This window comes from Eschscholzia californica, unplaced genomic scaffold, assembly GCF_041429995.1.
Source record: "Eschscholzia californica isolate CP2 unplaced genomic scaffold, dmEscCali1.0.p SCAF_1, whole genome shotgun sequence".
Lineage (NCBI taxonomy): Eukaryota > Viridiplantae > Streptophyta > Magnoliopsida > Ranunculales > Papaveraceae > Eschscholzia > Eschscholzia californica.
In genome coordinates this window covers 72,454,789-72,467,871 of record NW_028238198.1, presented here as the reverse complement: position 1 = coordinate 72,467,871, position 13,083 = coordinate 72,454,789, and the positions used below count along the sequence as shown (strand labels likewise).

At 35.5% G+C, this 13,083-nt stretch overlaps 1 pseudogene; it reads right to left on the bottom strand.

Moving 5' to 3' along the window:
• Positions 1-7,388: 7,388 nt before the first annotated feature.
• Positions 7,389-8,427, bottom strand: LOC147568920 (phosphatidylinositol 4-phosphate 5-kinase 4 pseudogene; annotated as a pseudogene).
• Between the last annotated feature and the right edge of the window lie 4,656 nt (positions 8,428-13,083).

Sequence of the window (13,083 nt, the reverse complement as noted above, 5' to 3'; positions counted from 1 at the left end):
ACATGCTAAACTTGTCCTTAGTAGTTTTTGACAAAAATTCTAAATTCAAGAGGGTGAACTCAATTACCAATTACTGAAGGGAGTAAACTCAATTACCAATTAGTTTTGAGGAGGTAAGCTCAAAAAACCTTTTTTTCATATGGGCTTAAATTTCACCGTTCACATAGACGACTTGAAGTTGAAGATTCATGTGAACAATACTATCCTGGGTTGTGAGAATAGTACCACATGGGAGAATGGGTAACTAGCAACCAAGAATATAAAGTATAGGTCCTCTCCAATCATTGCCAATTGGTTTTGAGTTGGATGGCCACAAACTTAACATGGTATCAGAGCTAGGCCCACACGTGATAGGCTTAAAAGCCACACGTGCTCCACGTCACCCGTAAAGAAAAAAAACACACGTGTTAGGCTCAAAGAACGTTACACGTGTGGGGGCGTGTGAGAATAGTACCACATGGGAGAATGGGTAACTAGCAACCAAGAATATAAAGTATAGGTCCTCTCCACTCATTATCAATTGGTTTTGAGTTGGATGGCCACAAACTTAACATGGGTCGCTCAGATATTGTTTCGTACTTGGGTTGTGACACAAAATCTTTGTTTACTATGTCTTCTCGCGAGTTTGGCACCTAGTTCTCGCGAGTTTGGCACCTAGTTTGGATAGATAAAAAAACCTGAGGTGCATGGTCTAGTCGGGGAAGGTGGTGCTTAAACCAAGGACAATGAGACTTTTCAAGTTAATTAACACTGCATTAGTTTACAGCGGAATCCCGTTTATTCTCGTAAAAGTTAGTTTGTGATCTCAAAAGTATGTCATACTATCTGCACACTCAAAAGTTAGTTTGTTCCTTCTGGCTGGTACTATCTGCAAAAGTGCTTGCCTTGGGTTCCTAGGGCCTTGCCGAGGCCTAAGCTCTGAGTCGAATCAGACTCTAGGGTGGTGGCCTCCTTTTTGGCACTTTGGCAGTTAGTACCGGTGTTTGTTGGCCCTCTGGTTCTTAAGTGGGCTTGGCTGTTTTTGTTTTGTGGTGTGTGGAACAGTTAATTAGTTTCTTCTTCTTGTACTGTTTATGCTTTGTTAATTAAGGTACCTTTGTTTTTATGTTTTGGCTCTTTTTGTTCTGCTTGCTTCTTTGCTAGTTTATCCCTTTCTTCTTTCGGCTTTGTTTAGATTAGTTGTCGTACCTTGGGGCTTGTTTAGCCTTGACGGTCGTTGCCCTCTGTTTTGCTTTCTCTGTTTAGGGAGTGCCTTTAGTGGTGGTTATGGACCCCCCTAATCCGGACTTATCCATCTTGGCCTGGAACATTCGTGGGTGTGGTCAATATTTGAACCGTAAGCATCTTTCTGGCCTCATTAAGCAACACAGACCAGCCTTTATCTTCCTCTCAGAGACTAAAGGCACCCCAAAGCACCTCAATCAGGTGCTCAAGTTTTACTCCAACTATAACCTTCATGTGGTGGATTCGAAAAACAAAGCTGGGGGTCTAGTGCTATACTGGACCCGGGAATATGAAACTGAGATTTTGTATTCGGATGACCACATGATCCACACTAAATGTTCTCACATAGATAATGGTAATAGTTTTGTGCTCACGGGCTTCTATGGGAGCCCGTATAGAAACACTAGAATGACACCCTGGAACACTCTTAGCTCTCTTAACATTGACCCTAATTCCCCATGGGTTGTCATTGGGGACCTCAATACCATACTTCACCCGTCGGATAAGGAGGGAGGAAGTAATGCGATTTCTAGTCTGGTAGCTAAGATTCATTTGAAGATTAACAGTTTGGGCCTTAAAGACGCGGGTTATAAGGGCACCCCTTACACCTGGACTAATAAGCAATATAAAGGGGCTCTTATTAAAGAGAGATTAGACCGGGCCCTTACCAACCACTCCTGGTTGATGGACTTCCCAGCTACTCTGGTTACTCATCTACCATGGGTTGGTTCGGACCACATCCCCATCCTGCTCACCACCACTGCTCTGTCTCACCTTGGCAAACGCCCGTTCAAGTTCATTAGGACCTGGATGTCTCATCCGGAGTGTAGTGATTTTATCAGATCTCATTGGCCTGCTAACCAGCTTTCTATTCAACCCAAACTTAATCATTTAGCCATTAACCTGGCCAAGTGGAACAAACAGGTTTTTGGGCACATCGACTCTAGAATTAGGAATCTTACCGAGGCTCTCCAACAGGCTGATTGTGGGAATAGGGCTTACCGGTTATCTCTTCTCCTTGAGGAAGCCTATAATCAGCTGGAAAGCCTTTGGAAAGAGAAATCCAGGAATGACAATATCAAGTTAGGGGATCAAAACACTAAATTTTTTCATGCTAAGGCGATTAACCGGAACAGAAAGAATCGCATTTCGGCTATCAAAGATAACTATGGAGCTTGGATTCAGGGAGCTTTGGATATTGCTAACTTATTCTCTACCAATCTTGGTTGCATTTCCACCTCTTCGGGGTCGATCATCTCCGAGGACTTACTGGATCTCTTCCCTCTCCAGATCTCTGACTCGTCTAACCTTGCCCTCTCTTGTACTCCCTCGGAACAGGAAATCCATGCTTCCATCTTGTCTCTCAAGGCGGACTCTGCCCCTGGTCCGGATGGTTTTCCCCCTCTGTTCTATCATACCAATTGGGATACGGTGAAAACAGATATGATTCAGCTTGTATCGGACTTTTTTACCCTCTCTACTCTCCCTGAGCAGGTCAATCATACCCACATCTGTCTCATTCCCAAGACTAAAACTCCTCAGACAACGGCGGACTACCGTCCTATCAGTCTCATGAATACTACCTACAAAACCGTTACAAAGATCCTGGCTAACCGCCTTAAGATGGTGCTTCCTGATATCATTTCGCCCTTTCAGGCTGCGTATGTGCCGGGGAGGCAGATTACGGATAACATCATCATAAGCCAAGAAGTGGTCCATTCGTTCAAAATCACCAAAGGTTCGAAGAGTTATTTCGCGCTTAAGCTGGACATGTCTAAGGCCTTTGATAGGATCGAATGGACCTTCTTAGAGACCATTATGGGCCGGATGGGCTTCAATTCAAAATGGATTAGCCTGGTCCACACTTGCATTTCCACTTCGTCCATGGCGGTTCTTATTAATGGCCGTCCCGGCCCTACCTTCAACGTCAGTAGGGGAATCCGGCAAGGTGACCCCTTGTCTCCTTTTCTGTTCACCATTGCTATGGAAGGTCTTAGTCGCCTTCTAGAAACCACCAGTAATTCCACTCCTTTTCAGGGCTACCCGATTCCTAAATCCGACATCAAGATTAAACATCTTCTCTTTGCGGATGACTGCATCATTTTTGGTCGGAACTCTCTGGACAACATCACCACCCTTAAAAATATTCTGAATACCTTCTGCAGTGCCTCTGGTCAGATGATCAACTTCTCTAAGTCCACCATATTCTTCTCTAAAAACACCCACCCGAAATTCAAACGTATGATCATCCGTGATTTCAAGGTCCGTCAATCTTCTAATTTGGATAAATACCTTGGCACCCATCTCTTCATAGGTGCAAACAATAGGAAGTTGTTTTCTTCCCTTCTTACTCAAATCCAATCTAAACTCTCTAAATGGCAGACTTCCCTCCTCTCTCCAGCTGGCCGCGCTATCGTTATCAATACGATAGCTGCGGCTGTTCCCCGATACCAAATGCAGTGCTTCGCCATTCCCAAGGGCATAAGCAGTCGTATTGAAGTTCTTCAAAGAACTTTCTGGTGGGGAAAATCTAAAACGATTCACACCATTAACTGGTCCGCTATTTGTCTTCCTAAGAAATTGGGAGGTCTTGGCTTCCGGTTACCTGTGCTTGATAACCAGGCCTTTTTGAGTAAGTTATTGTGGCGTCTTCTCAAAGACACTAGTTCCCCTTGAGCCAGGATTCTCCGCGCGAAGTATTTCAACAGCGATAATAAACCTATTCGTGCCAAGAACCACCACTCGTGGTTCTGGAAATCCATATCCAAGCAGGTGGATAATGTTAACAGCTTAACTTTCTGGGATATCAATAAAGGTACTAACATTAACATCTGGTCAGATTACTGGATTCCCAACCATCCGCCGCCGCTAGATAATACTAATAATAGTAACCTCTCTAAGGTTTCTCAACTAATTACTAATAACCAGTGGAATACGAATATTATTATGCAGTGTTTTAACAGTGATATATCTAATTCCATCTTGAGCATAAATCTGCAGGTACATATGGATGACACGGCTCAATGGTCTCTTACGAAATCGGGTAAATTCACAATCAAATCCATGTACTATTATTTACGCACGAAATATAATGAGTATCATATTAAGGATTGGCACTTTATCTGGTATATACCGGTCCAACCTAAAATCAAACTATTCCTGTGGAAATGTTGCACCAACAGTTTACCAGTGCGTAGTACTATTGGTCGGTTTACTGATCAGAATTTTGAATGTACGTTCTGTCGAGAAACGGAAACGTCTACTCATGTTCTTTTACATTGTGACTTGGCTTCTGTGGTTTGGTTTCACTTTAATATTATCTCTGCCAATATTACTAACTTGGTTGACTGGATTACTTCTTGGAAAGTTCTTGATGAGCAGATTAGTGGTCTCTTTGCGAATATTCTCTGGCAGATATGGAAAGCGAGGTGTAATAAATGCTTTTCTTCTACTAAGGTCTCTCCTATGATGATTATTGAACAGATTAAAAGCACTCCTACGCTAACTAAGGATTCAGCCATTTCTCCCCCCCCCCCCCCCGGAGAGGAACTCCCACTGGTCCCCACCGTCAGCGCCTTTCACCAAGATTAATGTCGATGCCTCTTTCACCGAGGGTTGTGAGTTTGCAGGAATTAGTAATGTTGTGTATGATGATCATGCATCCTTCATAGCGGCAACGGCTTGTAACTTCAGAGGTCAAAACGCCGAAGAATGCGAAGGCTGGGCAATAGTCAAAGCGCTTCAATGGTCGACTACAAAGAACATCGCGTACCTCCATATTGAGAGTGATAATAGTAATATTGTTCGGATGCTCAACGGACAACAAGCAGATATTGGATGGCAAACTGCCAAACTGGTCGACAGAATCCGACAACTAGAAGGAAACTTCATAAGAATTATTTACTCTCACGTCTATAGAGAAGGTAATACCAGAGCGGATCAGCTGGCAAAATGGTGTCGCCTGCACGGAGGAAACTGGATCTGGCTTGCTCGATCAGATCTTCCTGTCGAATTACAGCCCTCTTTTATGTAGTTGTCGTGTCTGTTGTTTTCTCCTCAACAAAAAAAACTATTGAGGAAAGTGATAAATCAATTAGATTTTTTTAGATTCTTACTCATAACATCGTTAGCACAATTACTTCTATTGATTATAAGTCAATTTTCATGGTTGATGAAAGTATGATACACATCAACCTTAGACTATATATGGTATGTGAGATTATAGGGAAAATTGTGTTTTTCTTTTATTTGAAACATTTGATAAAGATCCATCTAGGAAAATGCATGGCTCAAAGATAAAGCCTTCAAGGACTTTAAGGGGTTGATTAGAACTTAGATAAATTTAAATATAAATTGACTTGTTAAATTTGGGAGTTGTTTTTATTGAAAAGATTGAAGACTGAAATGTAAATTGACCAAAAGTTAGGACTATTAGAGAAATAACTCTAATTTGTATAACCACACACATAGAATCATCGGGTCGCATCAATTTTGTATAACAAAATTAAATATTTTCGAAAAGAAAGAGCCAAAGGAAAGTGAGATTTCAATCTTTAGTTGTAGGTGGAGAAGGAACAAACTAAAAGGAGAAGAAAATTCACATCCAACTTTTGGACCTTTTTGTAAAAGAAGAAAGAATCCAAACACACTTCTAAAACGACAAGCAACAACTTTGAATGTGAGAGAATTTTGGTTGTTTGTTGTCAAAACTTCCACCATAACCAATATATCTTTCTAGATTCTAACTCCATACATTCAGGGAAAATTATTGGAAAGGACTCAAGCCTTCTCAAGTATGTCTTTTAGTCCTTATAAGAGAATGACACGAGGGTAAAATTTTGGTCAGAGGTCTCTCTAAATTTTTTTGACTGACAAAAAAAGATCCCTCAATTTTTATAGTCTTCAACTACATAAGTATTTTCGTAATTTGCAAGAGTAGAAAATGACTATTTAGGTAGTAAAAAATTTCATAATAACTAGAAAAGCCTACACTTTTTACTATTAACTAAGAGTGGTCAAAATATCATGAGTATTAACTCATAAAGTTTAAAATAATATCAGAAATTATCAATCAGGTCACTTCCTAATATTTTGGTTCCCAAAATACCCTCATACATTAAAATTCCTTTCTCTCACAAAACCCACGAATTTCTGAGAATTTTTTTTGTTCTTCTTCTCGATGGTTCTTCTTCTTCCTTCTGCTATGAGTTCATGTTTTCCATCATCACCTTTGCTTGAACGATCTGTTGGTTTTACTTCGACGCTTCTTTTTGATTCTTCGCGAACCTTTCCTGCTATGTGTTCGATTTCCCCAATCTCGAGTTTTCCCCCAAATCCCATCTTTTAGTATTTCCTTCATGTCTCCTTATACTCTAACGATTCCGATTATCACGCACCGATAAATTACACATCATGATTTAAGAAATGGGGATCATTTTTCGAACGGTTTAGAGTTCAAATCTTGAGTAATTTCATCTCCCCAAAGATTGTGTAGATGGGTTTTCCCTATAACAGATTTATTCTGCTGTTACTGTCAGTACTACTAGTACATCTGATTGTTTGGGTGAGTTTGAATGGTGGAGATTTTATTTAATTGTATAGGATTGATTTAGTTTTATAGTTCTAGGGTTTTTGGAATTAGGGTTTGAAGAAGGAAGATTGATAGAGTGTGGGAGAATGTGATTGTGAGGTGGATTTGAGTTTTTCTTTTCTGAGTATTTGATTTAATTGGTGGAAGAAGAAAGAGAAAGATGATTACTTCAGGGATTTAACTTGGTGATGCCAGTAATTGGATTTGTTTTTTTTTTTTTGTTAAGAGGTTCGAATCATATTAAGAAATTAAAGTGTAATTGGTGATGCCAGTAATTGGATTTGTTGTTAGTACGATGTTTTCTGTACAAGACTCATTTGTGCTGGAATTCAATTGAATGCTGTTAGACACTCATTTCCTACAACTACTAGATCTGATCTCAGTATGATATCACATATTTCTTCTTCTAACCAATTGGTTCCTCATTAACCCCTAGTTTCTTTACTGAATCATTAGAACTTAAAAGATTACTACCAATTTATACCATGGGTTTGTTGTTCCTGCTAGTGTTTCTAGGTTTTGTTAATTTGGATTCTCATATGTGAACCATTGTTTTGTTATAGAACTCGATTTGAAATGTATTATTATTTTTTTTTTTTGTAAATAACAATTAACAGGAATATTGGGTACAAAAAGAATAGATTTTGATACAGATTTACCCCAAGGTAAATTCATTTACAAATCAAATGCACTTGAGTGGTTAATGGTAATCGGGTTATATATTCATAAATTATATATAATGAGAGAGATAAAGAGAAACAGAGAGTTTCCGCGTTCAACTTCGGAAGCCATAGCTTGTTCTGTCAAAGCTCATTTGCATCACGAACCAATGCTTTCAGCAAACTGCAAACCCACTTCTTCCAGACTCGTAGAGGCGATTCTTGGCTCTACAAGCTGGTAATGGATGCACTGAGTTATCTAGATAGAGAAACAAAATGCGGACTGACTCTTTACGTGTCTTCTGTAAAAACTTTGTAAATGAAATCACGAAAGCGTTTTGAATATTGCTTCGGATCGACGGCTGAGATTGAAGTAGGATCATATTGGAAAGACTTGTAAGCATGTTCTAGTTTCTTGCTTATGTCGTAATCTTGAAGTATATCTATGATGCCGAAGAATAATACCACTTCGTAACACTCTCCTGTTGGTTCTCCAATCAATTGAGTTTCATCGTTTCTTCTTATAGTCTGTTCTACTCTTGCTGGCATATTTATACCCAATCTAATAGTTGCCCACCTTGTGGGATCAAAAAGAAGTTGATCCATGTCCACTCGAGAAAGACGAACAGCTTCACTCTCAGAGCCCTTTGGTGTTCCGACAGCAGAAGTACGGCCATCAGTCATAGGTATATCCCTATTATTGGATGCTTCCCTAAAATGAACACCCACCAACAGACTATAATCCATAATTCTTTCCTGCTCAAGAAGCTCACAGTCCCTATCGACTTGCCTTTGAAGCTCTTGAAACCATGCTCTCTGTAATCGAAATATAAAGTTAAGATCGAGGTCCTTAAGGGTTGTATTAGCATCAATTTCCGCGTCAGGCTTATCTGTTGTACGTCCATGTGATGACCCTTTCAGATCGAAGCGCCTATGGATGGTATATTCAGTACAAAACAATTATCCAAATGCATCATTTGATTCTTTACCACTTTTTTATATTTATCTCCTAAGTCCTAATTGTGGATTCGAAATGAACTATAACAATACCTAAAAGAATCTTGAACTTGTCTCTAGGATTTTTTCGATCTTCACATTCTCAATGTGTTATATGTCATACTCAATAAGGCGGAGGTTTGCTATTTACTTGACACCCATAATCTAGTATTTGTTCAACAAAAATGTCTAAGTTTTCTTCTCAAAATGTGAAACATAAATTGTTCCCGTATATTCATACTTTTTAATATAAAAAGGTAATAGTGGCCTTACTTTTCTATCAACTAGCTATCGGCCGATAATTCAAATTCATTTATATGAAGTTATGAATGATGAAATCAATTCCAAACTCAAGATTTCGTAGACATATACTCTTAGTTTATATTCTCAATTTGCAAATCGAGTTTGCAAGATATGCAACTCAAAATTATATTCTGCAAAGCTTGCAAATCATGTTTGCAATCTACATTTTGCAAACACAGTTTGCAATTTACATTATGCAAACACATGTTTGCAAAACAGATTGTTGCAAACACGTTTGCAGAACAGATTGTTGCAAACACGTTTGCAGAACAGATTTTTGCAAACACGTTTGCATATCAGATTTTTGCAAACACGTTTGCATAACAGATTTTTGCAAACACGTTTGCATAACAGATTTTTGCAAACACGTTTGCATAACAGATTTTAGCAAACACGTTTGCATAACAGAATGTTGCAAACACGTTTGCATAAAAACGTAAAGGAAAAAAACGCCGTTTTTTTCTGGGTTTTTTTTTTCGAAAAAAAGTATTGAAAGTGGATCTTGTTAGAAAGCTAATGAAAAATCATTTCTAAATATATAAATTTTATTGAAATCCGACATCTCAAACAAAAGTTATATCGATTTAAAGTTTAAAGAAAAATAAAAGAATTTAGTTACACAAAAAGACAAAAAGGGGTATTTTAGTATTTGCACACTTTTTGACCTGAATAATAATTTTCAAATGTTTTATGCTTTTCTAATCATTTTCAATATTATTTTGACCTTTTTAGAAATTACCTCAACAAAAGCATTTTTATCAAAAATATATGTTTTTATAATAGTAAACAACCATACCATAGTTTCAAGTAACATTAAATATAAAGCGGTTTTTTTTTACTAATTTTACAAAAGAAATAATAAGAAATTGGTTTGAAAATTCAATTTCAAGTTTTTTAAATTTAAAAAGACAAGTAATATTTTGTTTGATTAAATATCTAACATTTATATCTTCTTTTTTTATTAAAAACCCCAATATTTATATTTTGTCCGGTTAAAAATTCAATATTTCTTACTATTCTTTCTTTTTGCAACGAGTTGTAACCCTTTTAGAAATTAATTGCCAATCTCTTGCAAGAGGTAATTTCTTATTATTTCAAACCAATTTCTTAATCAAACAAAATATTACTTGTCTTTTTAAATTTAAAAAAACTTGTCTTTTGTAAAATTAGTAAATGTTAGATATAAATGTTAGATATTTAATCAAACAAAATATTACTTGTCTTTTTAAATTTAAAAAACTTGAAATTGAATTTTCAAACCAATTTCTTATTATTTCTTTTGTAAAATTAGTAAAAAAAACCGCTTTATATTTAATGTTACTTGAAACTATGGTATGGTTGTTTACTATTATAAAAACATATATTTTTGATAAAAATGCTTTTGTTTGTCAAATAACATTTTTATTTCATAAATAAATAAAAAAAAAGTAAAATGTTATTTTTACCATTTAATACATAACCTTTTAGTATGTATGATATCTTCAATTGTAGAGGTAAAATCTTGAATAAGAAAAAAAGTGGTGAATGCCTGATGTACAACTGCCAGTTGCCTACATAAAACAACTAGAATCACTCGGTTCTCTTACCCAAAAATCTTGAATTATTAAAATCTAATCTCACATTTTTAAATTAAAAGCATATTTGAAGAATATTTTAACCCTTTTTATTTTAAATGAATTAAAATAGTGGAACCATCCTGTCATCCAGGAGAGCTATGGAAAATCACATGTTAATGATGAAAGCGCTGATGTATTATCATTGTCAAAATTTTATAGTATTATGCTATTGTCGTCAATTTTGTAGTATCATCTTATTTAGAAGCCGTCAATAATGAAAAAAACATTTCAAATGAATATTTAAAACTTGCTATTATACAGGATGATGAAAATATCATTTAATATTCTACTGATCAATAATTATAAAATACAATTTTAATAAGAATAGGTTATATTTTTCACCGTATCTCCGTGACTCTATCAACATGCTTCTGATAAGTAATGTGCATTAGTTTATACTTACAGAGTAAAGTTCATTTAAGATATTGAAAAGAAATTGAGGAAGATATTAAAAATGAAATGTCAGGTCTTAGGTGTGTTTAGAGAACACAGACAATCTTGTTATGCAAGTTAACCATTGAAGCCAAAGCTTGTATTGTAATATGCTCTTTTAATTTTATTTGTTTTTTAAACAGTTTGTATCCCAAACTATTATTCAAATAAGGAAGAATATTATTATTAATATAAAAATGACATAAACACCAACAAGTTTGAAAGAACATTCGTGACTATACAACATTAGTATGTCGTGAATATACATCATGAATTGAATAAACATTATAACCTCCATCATTTAAGATATTTTGATCCTAAATAATGCAATTCATAGTTTTATTTATTTATACTTTAATTAGATTTTTTTTTTTTTTGATGGAAGGAGGTAAATACCTCAATTTATTAGCTATTCAAGCTTGAATTCATGTTGGCAATATCTGTCTCAAACTGACTTACAATGTAACTAGGAGTCTGATAAATCTCCGATGTTTGATTTTGATTTATATTGAATGCATACTTAGCTAGTAAGTGAGCTACATTATTAGCCTCACGATTACAAAATACGAACATATTATTTTGTAGTTTTAATGCTTCCTCTTTAACTTCCATAATGAGTGGCTTAATTCTCCAAGGAGTATTATCCAAATCACCTGAACAAGACTTAACAATCGTTAACGCGTCACCCTCCAATAGACATTCATATTCTGGGATAGTCAACGCAAGTCGTACAACTAACCTTGCTGCGATTGCTTCTGCCTCCAGTGCGGAAGACGGTTGTGCGGAAGACGGTTGTGCGGAAGACGATTGCTTCTGCCTCCAGTGCGGAAGACGATCTTATGACTTTAATTAGATAGTATAAGTCATAAGATCTTTTAAAAAAAATTAGTTTGAGAACCTCATAGGCTTAAGATACAGTGTTCAACCACTAACCAAAGAGTGATGCTAATTGACTTGCCGTTGTGATTTTGTAATTTCAAACATTGATTAATGATTCTATGTAAAATAAAGCGGTGGTGCTACCTGGCTCGAAATTTTAGTCTAAACATGAGCCAAATGATGTCGTCTTGGTCCTAAATCTTGCATTTCGTAGTTTTATTTAATTATGCTTTAATTTGATAGAATAACTCATAAGAGAAATTGTTTTTAAGAAAGTTTAATTTCAGAATCTCATTGGCTTAAGTTACAGTGTTCAACCACAACACCAAAGAGAAGTGCTGATCTTTCAACAGAAAAAGAGATTGGTGCTTGTTGACTTTTTTTTTTGTTGCAAAAGGTGCTAATTGACTTACCGTTGTAATCAAGTTTTTTTTTTGTTGAAGACATCAGTGGTGCTACATGATTTGAATTTTTAGTCTGAACATGATCTAAATGCTGATGTAGAATGTGTGTTTTTCCACTATGAACATGTCACGTCATCATTCATGCCCCATCTACAATTTTTCACAAGATAAAATAATTTATACCACCAACCAACAAGTACATATAGTTTAACAAAAAAAAAAAAAAAAACCAACAAGTACATATATTAGTGGCCATTTACAAAATGTACATAGACATTTGTCAAGACATTGAGTGCATAAACAAAATATTTTGGAGACCGTTCAAACCATTGAGTCTGTAGATTTTTATCATTAATATTATTATTTTAATATTCAAATTTGTATATTATTATTGTTATTACATTTTCTAATAAAAATAGATTGTCAAACCATTATTATTATTATTATTTGATTTATGATCTTAGCACGCTGAATAACAACGTATTTTTACTAGTATTTAATAAATATGTCATCAACTTTTTGTGGACATCTATGAACATTTATTGACAATTATTGAATAACTATTAGTATTGTTATTATTATTGTTATCTTACCATATGAAATAATACATTTTTATTAGAATTCTGGAAAACGTTTTCTCAAACTTTCATTGACATCTGTAGACAAGTGGTTCATATTATAATATTATTATTTTATCCAGTGACGTATCCAGAATTTACAATCAGGGGAATCTAAACAATTATTATCTCCCTTCCAAAAATTACTATCACAAACAAAAATTTAAGCAAATAATAAATAGTTTATTTTTAAAATTAATAGCAAGAAATAATTGACAATAAGATATTCAGCCAATTAATATCTTAGATAGATCTGATACTTTTTTTTTTTTTTTGAAACCATTGAAACCTTTTTCATTCATGAGTGATTAAATCACAAGTTACATGGATATAATTGTTTATTTCTCTCGGTTCAGCAGCATG